The following is an 18,261-nucleotide window of genomic DNA, read 5'->3' on the forward strand; positions in this document are numbered from 1 at the left end:
AGTCGAGCTTGCATCTGCATCTGCTTCCTTGTTCTTCCAACTTTTATTCCATCCAATTGGGTGGTGCTGCCCATGTTTAGGGAGGGTCTCCCCTTCAGTTCACTATCCCACATACCAATCATTCCTAGACAGGCACCCATGGACACACCCAGAAACCGCTTAATCATGGCATTTCTTAATCCAATCAAGTTTACAATCAAATCAACCATTACAATGGGCAAAATAGTTTCTAAATTTACATGTGATTCAGGGTAGACCTCAAAGACTTTGTGAGTATCTGGGGGGAATCTTCCTAGGCAGATAGATAGAGCCGCCAGGGCGAAGGTCTCAGAGGACATTTGCCTGATGTGTGAAGGAAGTAGCAAGGAAGGTAGTGTCTGCAGTGATGTCATGAGGGAGCATGGCAGGAGATGAGGTTGGAGAGGCCATGGGGGTACTGATGGACTCTGACAGTCATTGAGGAGTCACTGCAGAGTTTGGAGCACAATGATCACAGTGCTGAGAATGGACTTGGGGAGGAAAGCGACAAAGAAAGGAGACAACCATTCTTGTAACAGAAGTGAGAGTCATCTCAGTCAAGGGTTGAATCTGGGAGTGACAGATGAGGTGGCATTCTGGTCACAGAGATTTTAAGTTTTTATTGTGGAAAATTGAAAACATACAAAAAGAAGAGAATAGTATAAGTAGTAATAATAATAGTATAAACCTCACTTGCTTCCACAATGTACCCATCATCCAGCTTCAGAAATGATGTATGCGTGACCAATTCTGTATCCCTCTCCTCTTCCTACCCACTCTCCCCCATTGATTCCTTACAGTCAAATCTATCATTTAATTTACTACTTTAAAGTGTATTTAATTCATGCTAATAATTTCATTTAGTACTTCAATATAAGCTCTAAAAATGAGTGCCTTTTTTGTTTTTATAAGAATATAGCCATGAAGCCGGGCATGGTAGCACATGCCTATAATCCCAGTAGTTTAGGAGTGTGAGGCAGGAGAATTGTGAGTTCAAAGCCAGCCTCAGCAACCTAGCAAGGCCCAAAGCAACTCAGTGAGACCCTGTTTCTAAATGAAATACAAAAAAGTGTTGGGGATGTGGCTCAGTGTTTAAGGGTTCCTGAGTTCGATTCCAGATACCAAAAAAAAAAAAAAAAAAATTACATATATATATATGTATATATATATATATATATATATAACTGTTACTTATATCCCAAATACAAGAACTTCTTAATATTAGCATACAATTTTCTCCTAGTATTTCATAATTTTTTTTTCTTCACTGGATTTGATTGAATCAGGCTCTAAACAAGGACTGCTCATTCTTTCTGGTTGAAAGGTCTCAAGTCCCCTTTAATTTATGTCTTCCTCCCTTTTCTCTTTCCTTTGCTTTGCTCTTTTCTTCTTTACTTTTTCATTTTCTCCCTTTCTCTCTTTTTTTTCTCCCTCCCTCCTTCCCATTTATTAGTTGAAGAAGCCAGATCATGGGTCCTATAAAGTTTTCCCACAGTTTGCATTTTGCTGGTTGCAATCCCCTGATGCTATTCTAATCTGTTCCTTTGTCTCATGTTTTTCCTATAAACTAGATAAACTAGTACTTAGGTCTAAAGACTTGATGGGATTCAGTTTTGATATTTGGGGCATGGGTGCTTTGTAGGTAGTACTGTACTGTATTTTTCTATTAGGAGTCACATAATGTTTGGCTGTTGTTTTTCTTTTTTATGTTAACCAGTAGTGGGTAGCATGAAACATTCATGAAAAACAGTGATTTCCTATTCCTTTCATTGTTTTTTTCACTTATTGGAAGAATTATTCTCATGTCAACTATTTGATAACTCAAAGACACAACTCCTACAAGAAAGGAAGTCCTATTTTCACTTGAGAAGGAAGTGGTGTTCAGAGACTATAACCTTTGTAAGGGTGCGTATTGCTATTTAATTGATAATTATGTCTAAGTCTTTCCAGTGGATGAACCTAGAAATGCACATATTTTTTTAAAATGCAGAATTTATCATGAATTTATACTGATATTTCAAATTCAAATTTAGGTTTGAAAAGTTGCTTTTTAATTTTCTATTATAACATTTTTCTCTGATGTTAAAATGTTGTGTCCAAAGTGATAGTAACATAATTCAGCCTAGAACCTGCTTTTCCAGCTCTCCTGAAGATTTTGTAAGGTTTTTAAAATCTTTAAAAAAAATTCCTGTCTCCATAAACTATTTTATGTGGATCTTTTGATCTTCAACTGAATCCTGACAGTGCAAACTATAGGCAGGTGAGAAGGGGTGATTCATGGTCTCTGCAGCACCTGTACAACTGCTCACAGATACACCAAAGGGTGTTGATGATTCTCCACTGATAGAATCATAAGGCATTAAAGAGACCCAGGTTGCTCAGTCTTTTCTATCTTTGTGCAAGTCCTAATTCACTAAAATGTATATTTCTGTTTTTCAAAAGCATTCCTTCTCTCACCTTATTCCTCTTCCCCAAATCAGATCCTGGGGAACACATAAGGTCAGGCCCAGCATAGGTGCACAGAGTCTTCTCCTAACTCTGGAGAAGAACCAGTCATTTTAGCAAAGACTTTCAGAGGTTATTCCATCACTGCTTCAGGGTGAATAAATTAGAATTCTTGGGAGTGCATGCATACGGTGAGAAGGGTGGGAAAGCTGGGTCTGTTGGTTGCTCCAAGGACCTGGAGGACTGCACTGGGCCTGGTGCTTTGGATAGGGTGAAGTCACCTGAGTAGGACATTTTCATAATATTCTGCTACATCTTCATCCTTAGAGCTGATCTTTTCAGCTGAGTTAACTGGCAGCTGTGTCTTCACCTCAGAGTAGACAATTAAGGCATGCTGCAATGGAAAGAAGATAAAAGAAGAACTGGAAAGGGAGAGGAGGCAAAAGGCTGGAGGTGATAGTGATAGAGGGATATGAGGCTCACCTTGTCCTCTTGATGTATCCGGGGGGTATTAGCTGTGGAGGAAAAGGGAACCATGGGCATAAGAATTCACTTAGAACCCAGTCTGCCAACTTAGTTCCAGAATCTAGGGGTCACTGGGCCCTGTCCATGTTTTCTACACCCCAACATATCTTTTGATTTTCTATTCTACCATTTCTTTTTCTTTCTTTCTTTCTTTTTTTATTGGTTCATGTCATATTAGTTATGCATAACATTAGGTACTTTACCTTTTTTAACTAAGCCCTCTGCAAGTTCTTCTCAAGCTTCATTGATCTGTAAAGTTCTCCCTCCCTCAATATCACATGAAGAAACTTCACTTCTTCTTCTACCAGATGTCAAAAGATTATTTTTCTCTTAATTTAATTCTTAGTACTCTTAACTTGAAGTATATCCACCTCACTGTCATTGATGGATTGGCGAGTTCTCATTAAACTCTCCATATGCCCAACGAGGAACACTCTCACATTAGCATGTTCTAGCTCTTGATTTTATTGCCATGATTTTTTAAGAGGTGGAGTCACAGAGAAAGAAAAGTTTAGCAGATATATTTTTGATGGATCATGAATATTAGAATTTAAGAGTCTCAGGGAAAAAGGTAAAATCATTAGATTAACATACTAATCTTATGGAGAGATAGAACCTGAAAAGGAGATGTATCTTGAGGCAACTGAAGTTTCCATTTCACCATGTTCTTACCATACACCTTTTTTTTTTTTTTTTTTTTTTTTTTTTTTGCGGTACTGGGGATCGAACTCAGGGCCTTGTGCTTGCAAGGCAAGCACTCTACCAGCTGAGCTATCTCCCCAGCCCCACCATACACCTTTTGGGATGACAGATATTGTTAATGAAGTGGTAACAATTGTGCACCCTTTCCCCCCTAAATGGACAGAGCTTTGCTTATGACTTCAGGGCCTTTATGAAAACCTGGAGACACAAGTGAAGAGGGTTTTCTACAGTTCACTAATACATCAAGTGCCTGAAATATAACCAATCTATTAATGAAAATGCTGTTTTGGACAATATATTAAGGATAGAGAGTGAAGAACAGCAAGATAATTGAGGTAACTCTGTAAGATAGATGCATTCAATCAACCTGATAGTTCTAATTCTACTCTTCAGAGAGTCATGACTAATGGGGTGGCTCAGGGAGCAAAGAGACAGACAAAGCATCTGATCAGGTGATAGATACATTATTGGTCAAACACAGGAATAGGTTGTACTAGCAGCAAATATTAAACCAAGATAGAAGACTTTTACTGGCTTTGTGACCTTGGGAATGTATTTAACTTCTCTGAATCTTATGTACTTCATTTGTAAAACAGGTTCAACATTAGGTTACGAGTGCACGCGGCGTGCTCTGGCCTGCCCGCAGGTTGCTTCAGAGACCAGAACAGGGCAGCCAGGGACTTCCCCAAGCAGCCTGGCTCCCTCCAGTGGGAAGCGCCTTTCTAGGCTAGCTTCTCAGAGCAGACCGCCCAGTGAGAGTCTTTCTACACAGAGCCAGCCACAGGTCCCCAAGCCAACAGAGACCTCCGACCCGCAAGCAGCCTCTGGGACCAGGGCAGGGCAGCCAGAGACCTCTCCAGGCGGCCCTGTCCACCTCCGGCCGCAGGCTTTTTCCACGGGGTGATCCAAGATGGTGGACTAGAGGGTGACTGCATCTCCAGTCGCTCCAGAACCCAGGATTCAAGAAGGGGAGGCATCGAGAGACTCAGACTAAAATAGAACCACGGGGTGAGTCTCCCCCACTGGGTGAAGCTCGGCCCAGGCGGCAGGCCCGGATTCGGGCGGCTTACTAGAGTAGGGCAGGGCAGCTGGAGTCTCCCCCAGGCAGCCCTGAGCACTCCGGCGGTGGTGGGCTCCCCCCACAGGGCCAGATTCTCCAGCTTCTCGAAGCAGGCCCCCCAGTGAGAGCCTTTCTGCACAGAACCAGCTCCAAGTCCCTGAGCCAGCGCGAGGTGAGCTCCGGCCCACCCGCAGGTTGCTTCAGAGACCAGGACAGGGCATCCAGGGACTTCCCCAAGCAGCCCGGCTCCCTCCAGAGGGAAGCGCCTTTCTAGGCTAGCTTCTCAGAGCAGACCGCCCAGTGAGAGCCTTTCTACACAGAGCCAGCAACAAGTCCCCAAGCCAACGGAGATCTCCGACCCGCAAGCAGCCTCTGGGATCAGGGCAGGGCAGCCAGAGACCTCTCCAGGTCTCTCTCCGTGGAACCAGTAGCGTGCTAGGGGGAGCTTTCTTCAGAAGCACTGCATTATCAAGTTACTCCAAGACTTCAGGCTACTGAAGGCTGGGAGGTGATACACTGGAAATCTACAGGGACACTATAAGCCAATAGAGGAAATGTGCAATATCACAGAGTCCCACTGACATCTGACCAATATGAGAAAACAAGGGAAGAAAATGTCCCAAACAAACCTAGATACTATATCAATAAAACCCAATGACAGCACAGCAGAAGAAATGTCAGAAAGAGAGTTCAGAACGTACATAATTAAAACAATCAGGGAAGCAAACCAGGAGATGAAAGAGGAAATGCAGGCATTAAATGATCGTACCAATCAACAGTTAAAAGAGCAAATACGGGAAGCAAGAGATCATTTCAATAAAGAATTAGAGATACTGAAAAAAAAAAAAAAAACCAAACAGAAATCCTTGAAATGAAGGAAACAATAAACCAAGTTAAAAACTCCATAGAAAGCATAACCAATAGGATAGAACACCTGGAAGACAGAACCTCAGATATTGAAGACAAAATATTTAATCTCGAAAACAAAGTTGACCAAACAGAAAAGATGGTAAGAAATCATGAACAGAATCTACAAGAATTATGGGATATCATGAAAAGGACAAATTTAAGAATTATTGGGATTGAGGAAGGCTTAGAGAAACAAACCAAAGGCATGAACAATCTATTCAATGAAATAATATCAGGAAATTTCCCAAATCTGAAGAATGAAATGGAAAACCAAGTACAAGAGGCTTATAGGACTCCAAATATACAAAATTGCAACAGACCCACACCAAGGCACATTATTATGAAAATACCTAACATACAAAATAAAGACAGAATTTTAAAGGCCGTGAGAGAAAAGAATCAAATTACATTCAGGGGGAAACCAATAAGAATATCAGCAGATTTTTCAGTCCAGACCCTAAAAGCTAGAAGGGCCAGGAACAACATTTACCCTGAAAGCCCTGAAAGAAAACGGATGCCAACCAAGAATCTTATACCCAGCAAAACTTACTTTCAGATTTGATGATGAAATAGGATCCTTCCATGATTAACAAAAGCTGGAGGAATTTACAAAAAGAAAGCTGGCATTACAGAACATACTTAGCAGAATATTCCGTGAGGAAGAGATGAAAAACAACAATGCAAATCAGCAACGGGAGGAACTGGCCTAAGGGAATAGCCAAATAAAGGAGAAACCAGGTCATGTCAAGAAACAAAAATGAGTCAAATGACTGGGAATACAAATCATATCTCAATAATAACCCTGAATGTTAATGGCCTGAACTCATCAATCAAAAGACATTGACTGGCAGATTGGATTAAAAAGAAAGATCCAACAATATGTTGCCTGCAAGAGACTCACCTCATAGAAAAAGATACCCATAGACTAAAGGTGAAAGGATGGGGAAAAACATACCATGCGCATGGACTCAGCAAAAAAGCTGGAGTATCCATCCTCATTTCCGATAATGTGGACTTTAAGCCAAAGTTAGTCAGAAGGGATAAAGAAGGTCATTTCATACTGCTTAAGGGAAGCATAAATCAGCAAGATATAACAATCATAAACATCTATGCCCCAAACAGTGGCTCATCCATGTATGTCAAACAAATCCTTCTCAATTTCAGAAACCAAATAGACCATAACACAATAATACTAGGTGATTTTAACACGCCTCTCTCACCACTGGACAGATCTTCCAGACAAAAATTGAACAAAGAAACCATAGATCTCAATAACACAATCAATAATTTAGACTTAACGGACATTTATAGAATATACCATCCAACCAAGAGCGAATACACTTTCTTCTCAGCAGCACATGGATCCTTCTCCAAAATAGACCATATATTATGCCACAAAGCTAATGTTAGCAAATACAAGAAGATAGAGACACTACCATGTATTCTATCAGATCATAATGGATTGAAGTTAGAAATAAATGAAAGAGTAAAACACAGAAACTATTCCAACATCTGGAGATTAAACAATATGCTATTATATGATGAATGGATAACAGAAGATATTAGGAAGGAAATTTAAAAATTCTTAGAGGTAAATGAGAACAAAGAAACATCATATCAAAATCTCTGGGACACTATGAAAGCAGTACTTAGAGGGAAATTTATTTCATGGAGCGCATTTAATAAAAGAAGTAAAACTCAACAAATAAACAACCTAACACTACAGCTCAAAGCCCTAGAAAAAGAAGAACAAAACAGCACCAAAAGTAGTAGAAAACAGGAAATAGTTAAACTCAGAGCTGAAATCAATGAAATTGAAACAAAAGAAACAATACAAAAAATTGACAAAATAAATAGTTGGTTCTTCGAAAAAATAAACAAATTGATAAACCTTTAGCCACACTAACAAAGAGAAGATGAGAGAAAACCCAAATCACTAAAATTCGGAATGAACAAGGAAATATCACAACAGACAGGATTGAAATACAAAACATAATTAGAAGCTATTTTGAAAATCTATACTCCAACAAAATAGAAAATTTCGAAGACATCAACAGGTTTCTAGAGACATATGAATTGCCTAAACTGAACGAGGAGGACATAAACATTTAAATAGACCAATTTCAAGTACTGAAATAGAAGAAGTCATCAAAAGCCTACCAACAAAGAAAGTCCGGGACCAGATGGGTTCTCAGCTGAGTTCTACAAAACCTTTAAAGAGGAGCTCATTCCAATACTTCTCAAAGTATTCCATAAATAGAAGAGGAGGGAACCCTCCCAAACTCATTCTATGAAGCCAATATCACACTGATACCTAAACCAGACACTCATCAAGGAAAGAAAATTTCAGACCAATATCCTTAATGAACATCGACGCAAAAATTCTCAACAAAATTTTAGCAAATCGCATACAAAAACATATTAAAAGATAGTGCACCATGATCAAGTGGGCTTCATCCAGGGATGCAAGGTTGGTTCAACATCAGGAAATCAATAAACGTAATTCACCATATTAATAGACTTAAAGTCAAGAATCACATGATTATTTCAATAGATGCAGAAAAAGCATTTGATAAAATACAGCACCCCTTCATGCTCAAACACTAGAAAAAATAGGGATAGTGGGAACATTCCTTAACATTGTAAAGGCCATTTATGCTAAGCCCATGGCTAATATCATTCTAAATGGTGAAAAACTGAAAGCATTCCCCCTAAAAACTGGACAAGGCAGGGATGCCCTCTTTCACCACTTCTATTCAACATCGTTCTTGAGACTCTGGCCAGAGCAATTAGACAAACCAAAGAAATTAAAGGGATACGAATTGGAAAAGAAGAACTCAAACTATCCCTGTTCGCTGATGACATGATTATATATTTAGAGGAACCTGGAAATTCCACCAGAAAACTCTTAGAACTCATAAGTGAATTCAGTAAAGTAGCAGGTTACAAGATCAATGCCCATAAATCCAACGCATTTTTATACATAAGTGATGAATCTTCAGAAAGAGAAATTAGGAAAACTACCCCATTCCCAATAGCCTCGAAAAAAATAAAATACTTGGGAATCAATCTCACAAAAGAGGTGAAGGACCTCTACAATGAGAACTACAGAACACTAAAGAGAGAAATTAAAGAACACCTTAGAAGATGGAAAGATCTCCCATGTTCTTGGATAGGCAGAATTAATATTGTCAAAATGGCCATACTACCAAAAGTGCTATACAAATTCAATGCAATTCCAATTAAAAATCCCAATGATGTACCTTACAGAAATAGAGCAAGCAATTATGAAATTCATCTGGAAGAATAAGAAACCCAGAATAGCTAAAGCAATCCTCAGTAGAAAGAGCGAAGCAGGGGGTATCGCAATACCAGATCTTCAACTCTATTACAAAGCAATAGTAGCAAAAACGGCATGGTATTGGTACCAAAATAGACAGGTAGATCAATGGTACAGAATAGAGGACATGGACACAAACCCAAATAAATACAATTTTCTCATACTAGACAAAGGTGCCAAAAATATGCAATGGAGAAAAGATAGCCTCTTCAACAAATGGTGCTGGGAAAACTGGAAAACCATATGCAACAGAATGAAATTAAACCCCTATTTCTCACCCTGCACAAACCTCAACTCAAAATGGATCAAGGACCTTGGAATCAGACCAGAGACCCTGCAGATTATAGAAGAAAAAGTAGGTCCAAATCTTCACCTTGTTGGTCTAGGATCAGACTTCCTTAACAGGACTCCCATAGCACAAGAAATAAAAACAAGAATCAATAACTGGGATAGATTCAAACTAAAAAACTTTCTCTCAGCAAAGGAAACTATCAGTAATGTGAAGAGAGAGCCTACAGAGTGGGAGAATATCTTTGCCACTCATACTTCAGATAGAGTGCTAATTTCCAGAATCTATAAAGAACTCAAAAAACTCTACACCAAGAATACAAATAATCCAATCAACAAATGGGCTAAGGAAATGAACAGACACTTCACAGAAGATGGTGTACAAGCAATCAACAGATATATGAAAAAATGTTCAACATCTCTAGTAATAAGAGAAATGCAAATCAAAACTACCCTAATATTTCATCTCACCCCAATTAGAATGGCGATTATCAAGAACAGAAGTAGCAATAGGTGTTGGCGAGGATGTGGGGAAAAAGGTACACTCATACATTGCTGGTGGGGTTGCAAATTAGTGCAGCCACTCTGGAAAGCAGTATGGAGATTCCTCAGAAAGCTTGCAATGGAACCACCATTTGACCCAGCTATCCCACTCCTTGGCCTATACCCAAAGGACTTAAAATCAGCATACTACAGAGATACAGCCACATCAATGTTCATAGCTGCTCAATTCACCATAGCCAGATTGTGGAACCAACCTAGATGTCCTTCAGTTGATGAATGGATAAAGAAACTGTGGCATATATATACAATGGAATATTACTCTGCCATGAAGAATGATAAAATTATGGCATTTGCAGGCAAATGGATGAAATTGGAGAATATCATGCTAAGTGAGATAAGCCGATCTCAAAAAACTAAAGGGCGAATGATGTCGCTGATAAGCGGATGAGGACATATAATGGGGGTAGGAGGGGCTAGCGTTAGGGTTAGGGTTAGGTCTAGGGTTAGGGATAAGGAGGGTGGTAAGAATGGAGGAAGGAAGGACTGTATAGAGGGAAAAAGAGGGGTGGGGGGGGGGGGGGGGGAGGGAAAAAAATAACAGAATGAATCAAGCAACATTACCCTATGTAAATTTATGATTTTTAATTAAAAAAAAGTCAACTCAAAAAAAAAAAAAAAAACATTAGGTTACAAATGAAATTCCCACTCGGCATAAAGATAATTGAGATTTTAAATTCCCAGGTGAGATGCCATATTTAGATTTATAAAAAATATTGTTTGTTTCTTTGACTCTAAGAGCCTGTGTTAATCAAATCAAGGAAGTATGGAGAGAAAACAATTTGTTGAACAGATTTCTTCAGAAGGAGAGATCAGTTTCTGTGCAATGAGTTTCTACCCAGAAATTTTATCGGGAGTGTTAGTGTGTGTGTGTGTGTGTGTGTGTGTGTGTGTGTGTGTGTGTGTGTTTAGGGAAAGGGGTTTTGATATTTTATAAGCCTCCAGTCTGGTGAAGGAGCCTTCAGAGATTCCTCTTAGAAACTGTGAAGTGATTTCCCTTATTTGGAAAAAATAAAAAACTTCTACCTGAGAAAGCCACAGTGGACTGTAGGTTTGCAACAGGCCACAGTCATGTCTTCCTAACAGCAGATCTCCACTCATTAGAGGGTCTTGAAATGGGATCTGAATAAGATTCGAGAAAATGAAGTAGGACTGTTCATTTTGGCCAAAAGGGACTAACAAGACTATGTTTATTTTTCCATTTTAAACCATCAGAAAAAAAGAAACAAAAACCAGATAATGCAATGGTTTTCAGGCATTTGATAATGGGCAGTACAGGACTGGGAGACATAACAGAAAGCAAGTGGACAGCTGAGTCCTGCAGTTGCCTGGTCTTGCCACTTGGAGGCAGTTTCTACTCTGTACCACAGGTTGGAGAGCCCTAACAGACTGGCTCTGACTTCAAGTGGCAGAGACTAATAGTCCTTAACAACTCTGTAGCTAGAATTTACAGGACAGAGTATCAGAGAGCAGCAATGCAGATTGAAAGCTCCAGAGATCTCCAGACAGGTATGTAGCCTCAAGTCTTTGACTGAATATTAATAGTGCATATGAGCAAGGAAACTATCTTGGGTGGGGTAAAAATAGTTAAAAAGGAACAGGCAAAATAATACCAGATGCTAGTGTAGATCTTGTGATACATGGAGCAACCGTGGCAGAATCCTCAGAAATGTTGTTTTAGTATTAGGGATAGATTAACCTTCTATAAGGTTGTTTGGCATCCGCCATAATAAAGCTTAAAAGCAAGCCTTAAAAGGATCCAATCACACCAAGTAACTTAACTTGGTCCAGAACAAAATCCCAAATTCAACAGTAATTAAGGAATAATTAATGTAAAATTCCCATTTTTCAGCATCCAGTAAAAAACTATCTTCTATCTATCATCATCTGTGGAGACCAGGGCCTGGGTAGAGGGACAGACACTGACTCCTACTTAAAATCATTTGACCTTACAATGATGCAAAAATCACAGAAGAAACCATACATCAGATTTAAAATTTTGTCCTTTTCCTGGGCTAGTGATATGTGGTATGATACTCCTTTGTCAATAATGGGGATTGAACCCAGGGCCTCATGCATGCTAGGCAAGTGCTCTACCACTGAACTAGTTATATCCCCCATGAGATGATCTTGTGATGCTAGACAGTGACAGGAAGCCACAGCCCCTATTCAGTCATGAAAGCAGGAGAGTAAACAATGGGTACACCATAGAATGACTGCTAAGCTTGATGTTTGATAGGGCAGAATTAAATATGCTTTCAACTTAAAATATTCTCCATTTACAATAAGTGCATCAGGACATATCTCCATTGTAAATTTGTATTTGATGTTTTATATATAAATGTTCTCAGTGCAATGCCTACCATAGTAGTAGGTATGTTGCAAATATTCATTCATTCAGACCTAAAGGCAACCTTAGTACACAAACCATTGAGATCATAATATTTATCAGAAGGATACTTAATTTTTGTTCTGATCATCAGCAAAGATACAGAATGTATTGTCATATCTATCTTCTCTCTTTAGAATCTAAGCAACACAGTGTAGGGATCTGTGTCCACCTTGTTTGCTGATCAACTCTCCACACTTATAATAGCACCTAGCACATGAGAGATAAATATTTGCTGAATGAATTAGTACATTTTGCAGCCATAATCTTTTCCCCAAAACATACCTTCTCCTTCTTCTCCCTGCGGAATAGTCTGAATCTCAGCATATACCAAGTCTCCTTCTTGGGGTGCACTAGAAAGAAAAGACAACTTTGCTAGCCTGTCTCTGTCTGTTATGTTTCTGCAGATGCCTCTTCCCAAGCATCCCCTCCACTCTCCTTGGTCACACAATGAAGTGATTATTCATTGGGCATATCTGACTCCAGAGTACTGTAGGGAGATGAGTGACATTTCCAGGGGCTCAGAGCAATTTCTCTTTCCCTGGCAGAGTCCAGGAGCAGTTTCTTATAAGGGGAAACCTCACCATTGTCACAGGAGATCTGTGGTTCCATCTGGGCAGAGGAGATGGAAGGAAAGGCTCTCCCATGTCCGGGGTGGGAGGGCTCCTATGAGACAAAAACACATGAGAATCCTTGGAGCATTCCAACATGCTTGAGGGTGAGACGTTTAGGTGGAGGTTGTGGAAAAATTGGGTTGGAGAGAAGTTAGCAGTCAATAGCTGAAGCTTTAATTGAAGCTTCCACATGTCTATATTAAGCTGGATTGTTCTTTTGAAAGAAACCAGAGAGCTTTGGTAAGGGAAGTCTACCCTGGACAAGATCAAAGTCTTTGACATCATACTAACAATAATTGTCTCATAGACAGAATGGATAAAAACTGGCCTTCTCATCAGGAAGTAGTAACTAAATGTCTTCACATTGTTATGTCTGGGAAATTCAAGAAGGAATTAGATATGATCCAAGCTCAGTTCCTGGGAATAACCTATAGACTGAAATACTGACATAGAAGAGGATCATATTTTCCAAACTGAAGTTAAGAACACAAAGTCTAAGTAATATATTTTGCATATCTGGGAGAAAATAGAGTATTAAAAATATAAGTCTCGATGGAAAATCTAGAACATTTGTAGAAAATCTAGAATCTAACTATCGTACACATATTTAATAATACACTAACTCTAGAGCTATTTGTACAGGAAATATTTTGTGCCAACCTAAGAAAATATATAATCTTTGGTATCATCCTTTAAGATGAGTGCATTAATTTCAAATAAGAAATCAATCCGAACATATGCAAAGCTATTTTTTTGCTATACTTGTAATTTTTAACTGACAGAATAGCTTTAGGAAGCACATTTTTGACTGAGTCAAGGAATATAAAATGAAGAATTTAGCCACAGAGTTCCAAGAAACATAACTTGAACCTAATTTTTCAACCCATGGTTTTTGCATATTGTGTATTTGGGACGCAAAAAAGGCACTTGCAGAAGTTAAGGCTCACCCTGGCTTCAGCTGTCCAGAAACCATCGTCCTGCAAAATAAAGCAAAGGCACCTCACTTCAGCAGAGGGAGCTCTTTCTCAGACTTTACATACATGAGTCCCTAAAGAGAGGTCCTCCAGAAAGAGACACCATTCAAACACTGGCTGAGTCCCTGATTCTTATTAACATATTGTGAAAAGGGATGGAACAAAGCATATAACTTACTGGGGCCAGTGGCTACACAATTCCTGGGTTTACATATGCAATCATATGAGACTTTAGTAGATTCAAGGTTGTGTTAGTACAGCTCAAGAAATATTAAATATAAACAAATCATCACTCTTGTAAAATAGTGACTGTGAGTAGACTTCAAGCAACACCAGTGGCTATGTCCAGAGGAAACTGAGGCTCTGACTCAAGCATGTTAACACTTGTCAGAGGTCCAAAGCTCCCCACATCCAGCTCAAAACATGGTATGTGGAAGTTCTCCCAAGGATCTGGACAGCAAAATTGAATTTGAATTAAGAGAAAGAGTTTGTAGGATGTGGGTAATTTTCTAGACCCCAAAAATGTTTCTCTTGTCTTTTTTTTTTTTTTTTGTACTGTGGATTGAACCCAGGAGGCTTTACACACTGAGCTACTCCCCAGCTCTTTTTATTTTTTTTATTTTGAGACAGGGTCTCACTAAGTGCTAGGAATTTGCTAAATCCCTGAGGCTGACTTTGAACTTGTGATGCCTCCCGAGTCTCTGGGATTACAGGCACGAGCCATTGTGCCCAGCTCTGTACCTGTCTTTTATCCCATGTTTCTGCCATCTAAAACTTACTTGACCTGGTCCTTGAGCCAGAGGGCTTTGGAAGCACATGGTAGAAGTGCCTGGGGGAGGCCTTCTCCACGTGGGGGAGGCCTTCTCCCACGTAGGGGAGGCGGACCAGTGGAGAGCAAGGTCACTGGAGCACAAAATGGCAGCGTTCAAGCCAAGATGGCCAAGGAAGCCTCGGAGTAGAAACCTGCCAGCTTCTATTTTCTGTCATTTCTTCATAGCTCATCAGTTTAGTTCGAATATCCATTTATAGTAGATTGGGTCAGTCTGAATGATCTAGTTGGACTATCTGTATGAACCAAAGAAACTGCCCTCAAAAACTGTTAAGGACAGTTTTGAAACTTTATTCATTAAAGATTCTCTTTGTCCTTCCTTCCACTTGAGACTTAGTAGAATAGACTAGGTCTAAGCAGCTGTCACGCACTGATCTGTTTGGGGAACTGCCCTAGAGGAGACCTTGGGAGTGAGCTTGGTAGTTAGGCGACCAAAGCTGAGGTGTCTGAGGCAGGGACAGGAAGGAACCCTAGCAAAGACCAGAGAAGAACACAAACCTGATCTCCTCCAGTGCCAGGTAGAAAAACAGCAGGGTCCCAAGCAGGAGAAGAATGCTGAGGCAGTCCCCCAGTGGCTCCTCCAGCGATGAGGGCATTCCTGTTGTGGGCAGTCACTAAGGGAAAAGAAGCCCATGTGAGCCCAGCAAGGAGAGGCTCAGGGCTTGGAATGGCCATGCATTCCAATCCTGGAACTTTCCTTAACTTGGCTGGGAGGGGAAGAGGCACAAGAAATTATGGGGGGGGGGAACGGTAGAAAAGAAATTATGGGCCAAGGTAAGGCCAGAAGAACTCACCGCGTGTGGCCCAGGATGGAGTGACACAGAAAATATGGGAAATATACATACAACAAGTTAGTTGTTGTGTTTCTGATTTTCCATATGGCTCTTTTGCCTAACTTGTCATCTACAGCAAGAGAGATTTCATTCAGTTCTTCCATCACCTAACAAACATGCCCAGCAGGTGCCAGGCACAGATCTAAACCTTGAACATACAGCAGAATATGATCGCAAAGACCCTGTCTTCTTGGAGTTTATGATCTACTGAGGGGAGACAGACAAGAAACAATTTTATAAGGGCTAGAAAGCAAAAGCAGGATGGAAAGACAAAGTGTGGGGTAGCAGTGGTGCTTTTTACACAGATCCTAGGTCCCCAGGTAAGCCAAATTCAGACATGATAAGTGTCTCAGATTTAAACAGAGAACACCCTAATGTTAGAACAATAAAAATGCTAACAGTAATTTCCAATTATTTGAGCTACGATTCTTGAAACAAAATGGCCATTGGCCAGCAGGAGAAATTTCTGTCTCTATTTTTCCCATCCTGAAAATAACAAACTGCCCTTTGATCTAAGAGTGGTTTCATCTATAAGAAGTGTTCAGGGGCAGCATCCTTATCACAACAGTTGAACCAGATGGTTGGAGAGTAGGAGAAAGAAATCCGGGGGCAGAGCCGACTGGCCACTGTGTCCCGTATTGAATCTTTCCCCATTGCCTATTAGGGCATCTACCTGAGCAAAATCAGAATCAGGCCTGGGATTTCAGGTTTAATGGGTAGAAAGCAAATTATCCCTCCTTTCTGATAACCCAACAACCTAGAAGAAATGGTACTCTTGAGGAAGGAATTGAAATTTGTCTTAGAAAGGCCCAGGATTCTAAAACCAGATCATGGAGTTAGGATTTCACCTTTTCCACTTACTAGCTGTGAGGCTAGGGAAAATAATTTAATCTTCCTGTACTTCAGTTTTCTCATTTGTAAAATGGGGACTGTTATGATTTGGATGTGAGATGTCCCCGCAAAGCTCACTGTGAGACAATGCAAGAAGGTTCAGAGGAAAAATGATTGGGTTGTAAGAACGTTAACTCAGTCAGTGATTTAATTCCCTATAGGGATTGACTGAGTGGTAAATGAAGTGGTAGGGTATGGCTGGAGGAGGAGGGATTGGGGCATGGCTTTGGGTGTATATTTGTATATGATGAGTGGACTCTCTCTGCTTCCTGATGATGTGAGCTGCTTCCCTCCGCCACACTCTTCGGCCATGATATTCAGCCTCACCTCCAGCCCCAAGGAAGGAGCTGGCCTTCTATGGACTAAGACCTCTGAAACCATGAGCTCTCAAATAAAATTTTCCTGTACTATTCTTCTGGTTGAGTCTTAAGTCACAACAGCGAAAAAGCTGACTAAAACAGGGACCATAGCATCTATGCACTATTGTTGGTAGATTAAGTGAGCTAATATGTGTTCCACACTTTGAACAAACAGTGCCTACAATGTAAGTGTTCTATCTACCTAAGTATTAGCTCTTAACCCCACAGGTTAAGCCTGCTTCCATATAGCACCATAGCAGTCAACCTCAACCCTTGCAGTAAGTCCCCTCAAAATTCATATGTTGAAGCTCTAACCCCAAGGTGGTGGTATTTGAACACTGGCCTTTGGGGTAATTAACTTCAAATGAAGCCATGAGGGTGGGGAGCCTCATGATGAATTAATACCTTTCTAAGAAGAGACATTAGAAAGCTTGCTCTTGTCTTTGTCTTTCTCTTTGCCATGTGAGGATACAGCAAGAAGGCAGCCATTTGCAAATCAGAAATAGAACCCTCACAGAACCCAACCCTATTGATGCCCTGATTTCAAACTTCCAGCCAATAAATCATTGAGAAAATAAATTTCTGTTGTTTAAGCCAGTAAGTCTATGGAATTGTTTTAAATGATGAGGTGTTTTTCCCCTTGTAGTGCTAGGAACTGAACCCAGGGCCTCAAGCATGTTAGACAATTGCTCTACCACTGAGCTACAACCCTGGTCTCAGTGTGGAATTTTATTATGGTGACCTGAGCTGCCCCAGACAACCCATCTTAGGCCTACTGCAGAATTTTTTTCCTGCTATAAATTCTATTTCTAAGCAGAGAGATTTTGCATTAAGTCCATAAATGTGAAAGATTTAGAAGGAAATCTCACTTCATCAAACATCAACTGCATTCTTGCCATCTGTCTAACTCTCTGAGATGATGTTTCCCTAGTATATGAAAAAACTGTCAAGCCCAGAACTGCAGGGAGGCTGTGAGAGGAAAATGAAATTACATGTGTGAAGTAACTGGCTCACTCCCTGGATCAGAGAAGCCTAATCCATTCCATTACCTTAACCCTCCCCAAAGCAAGGAGAGTAATTTTACACTTGAGTGTCAATCACCAATAGATTTACTACTGCTCTCCTCCAGGATTATTACCTCAGCTCCCTGGGTAAACTTGTCAGTACAGGAGACTTTCTGGAGAAGCAACACCTCCTACCTTCAGAGTCACTCTGGATTTCGGGAGTCTTTAGGTATGCTCTGGTGGCTTTTGGCTTTCCTAACCCCTCTTCTCTTCCCCGAAACTGATTCTTGAAATGCCATCCACTCAGTCTTAGTCCTTTTCTGCCAGGAATTACACCCAATGTTTCAGGTCCTGAAGTTGTTCTAAGACCGAGATGCAACTCCTTCTGTGGCACCTAGTTCTGGGAGAACATCAGTCCCCTGACCTGAGAGGGCCCCCACTTGATCACAGGACTTGCCTCAAGGGAGTTGAAGAGAAAATTGAGCAGCAACTGGGCTATTAGCATAGTCACCCTTTCCCA

The 18,261-nt window shown here is 40.4% G+C and overlaps 1 pseudogene across 1 annotated transcript in view; it reads right to left on the reverse strand.

Annotated features, from left to right (window-relative positions):
* Positions 1-235: 235 nt before the first annotated feature.
* The window catches only part of LOC306665083 (Fc receptor-like protein 4), a 32,302-nt pseudogene continuing 14,276 nt past the window's right edge, over positions 236-18,261 (reverse strand). The window contains exons 7-13 of the transcript in view: positions 15,153-15,268; positions 14,605-14,728; positions 12,822-12,903; positions 12,523-12,579; positions 2,947-2,978; positions 2,745-2,857; positions 236-614 (exon numbers count right to left, since the gene is read on the reverse strand). The product of the transcript in view is annotated as an Fc receptor-like protein 4 (transcript). The remainder of the gene's footprint in view (positions 615-2,744; positions 2,858-2,946; positions 2,979-12,522; positions 12,580-12,821; positions 12,904-14,604; positions 14,729-15,152; positions 15,269-18,261) is intronic.

This window comes from Sciurus vulgaris (assembly GCF_902686455.1).
Source record: "Sciurus vulgaris genome assembly, chromosome: 1".
NCBI lineage: Eukaryota > Metazoa > Chordata > Mammalia > Rodentia > Sciuridae > Sciurus > Sciurus vulgaris.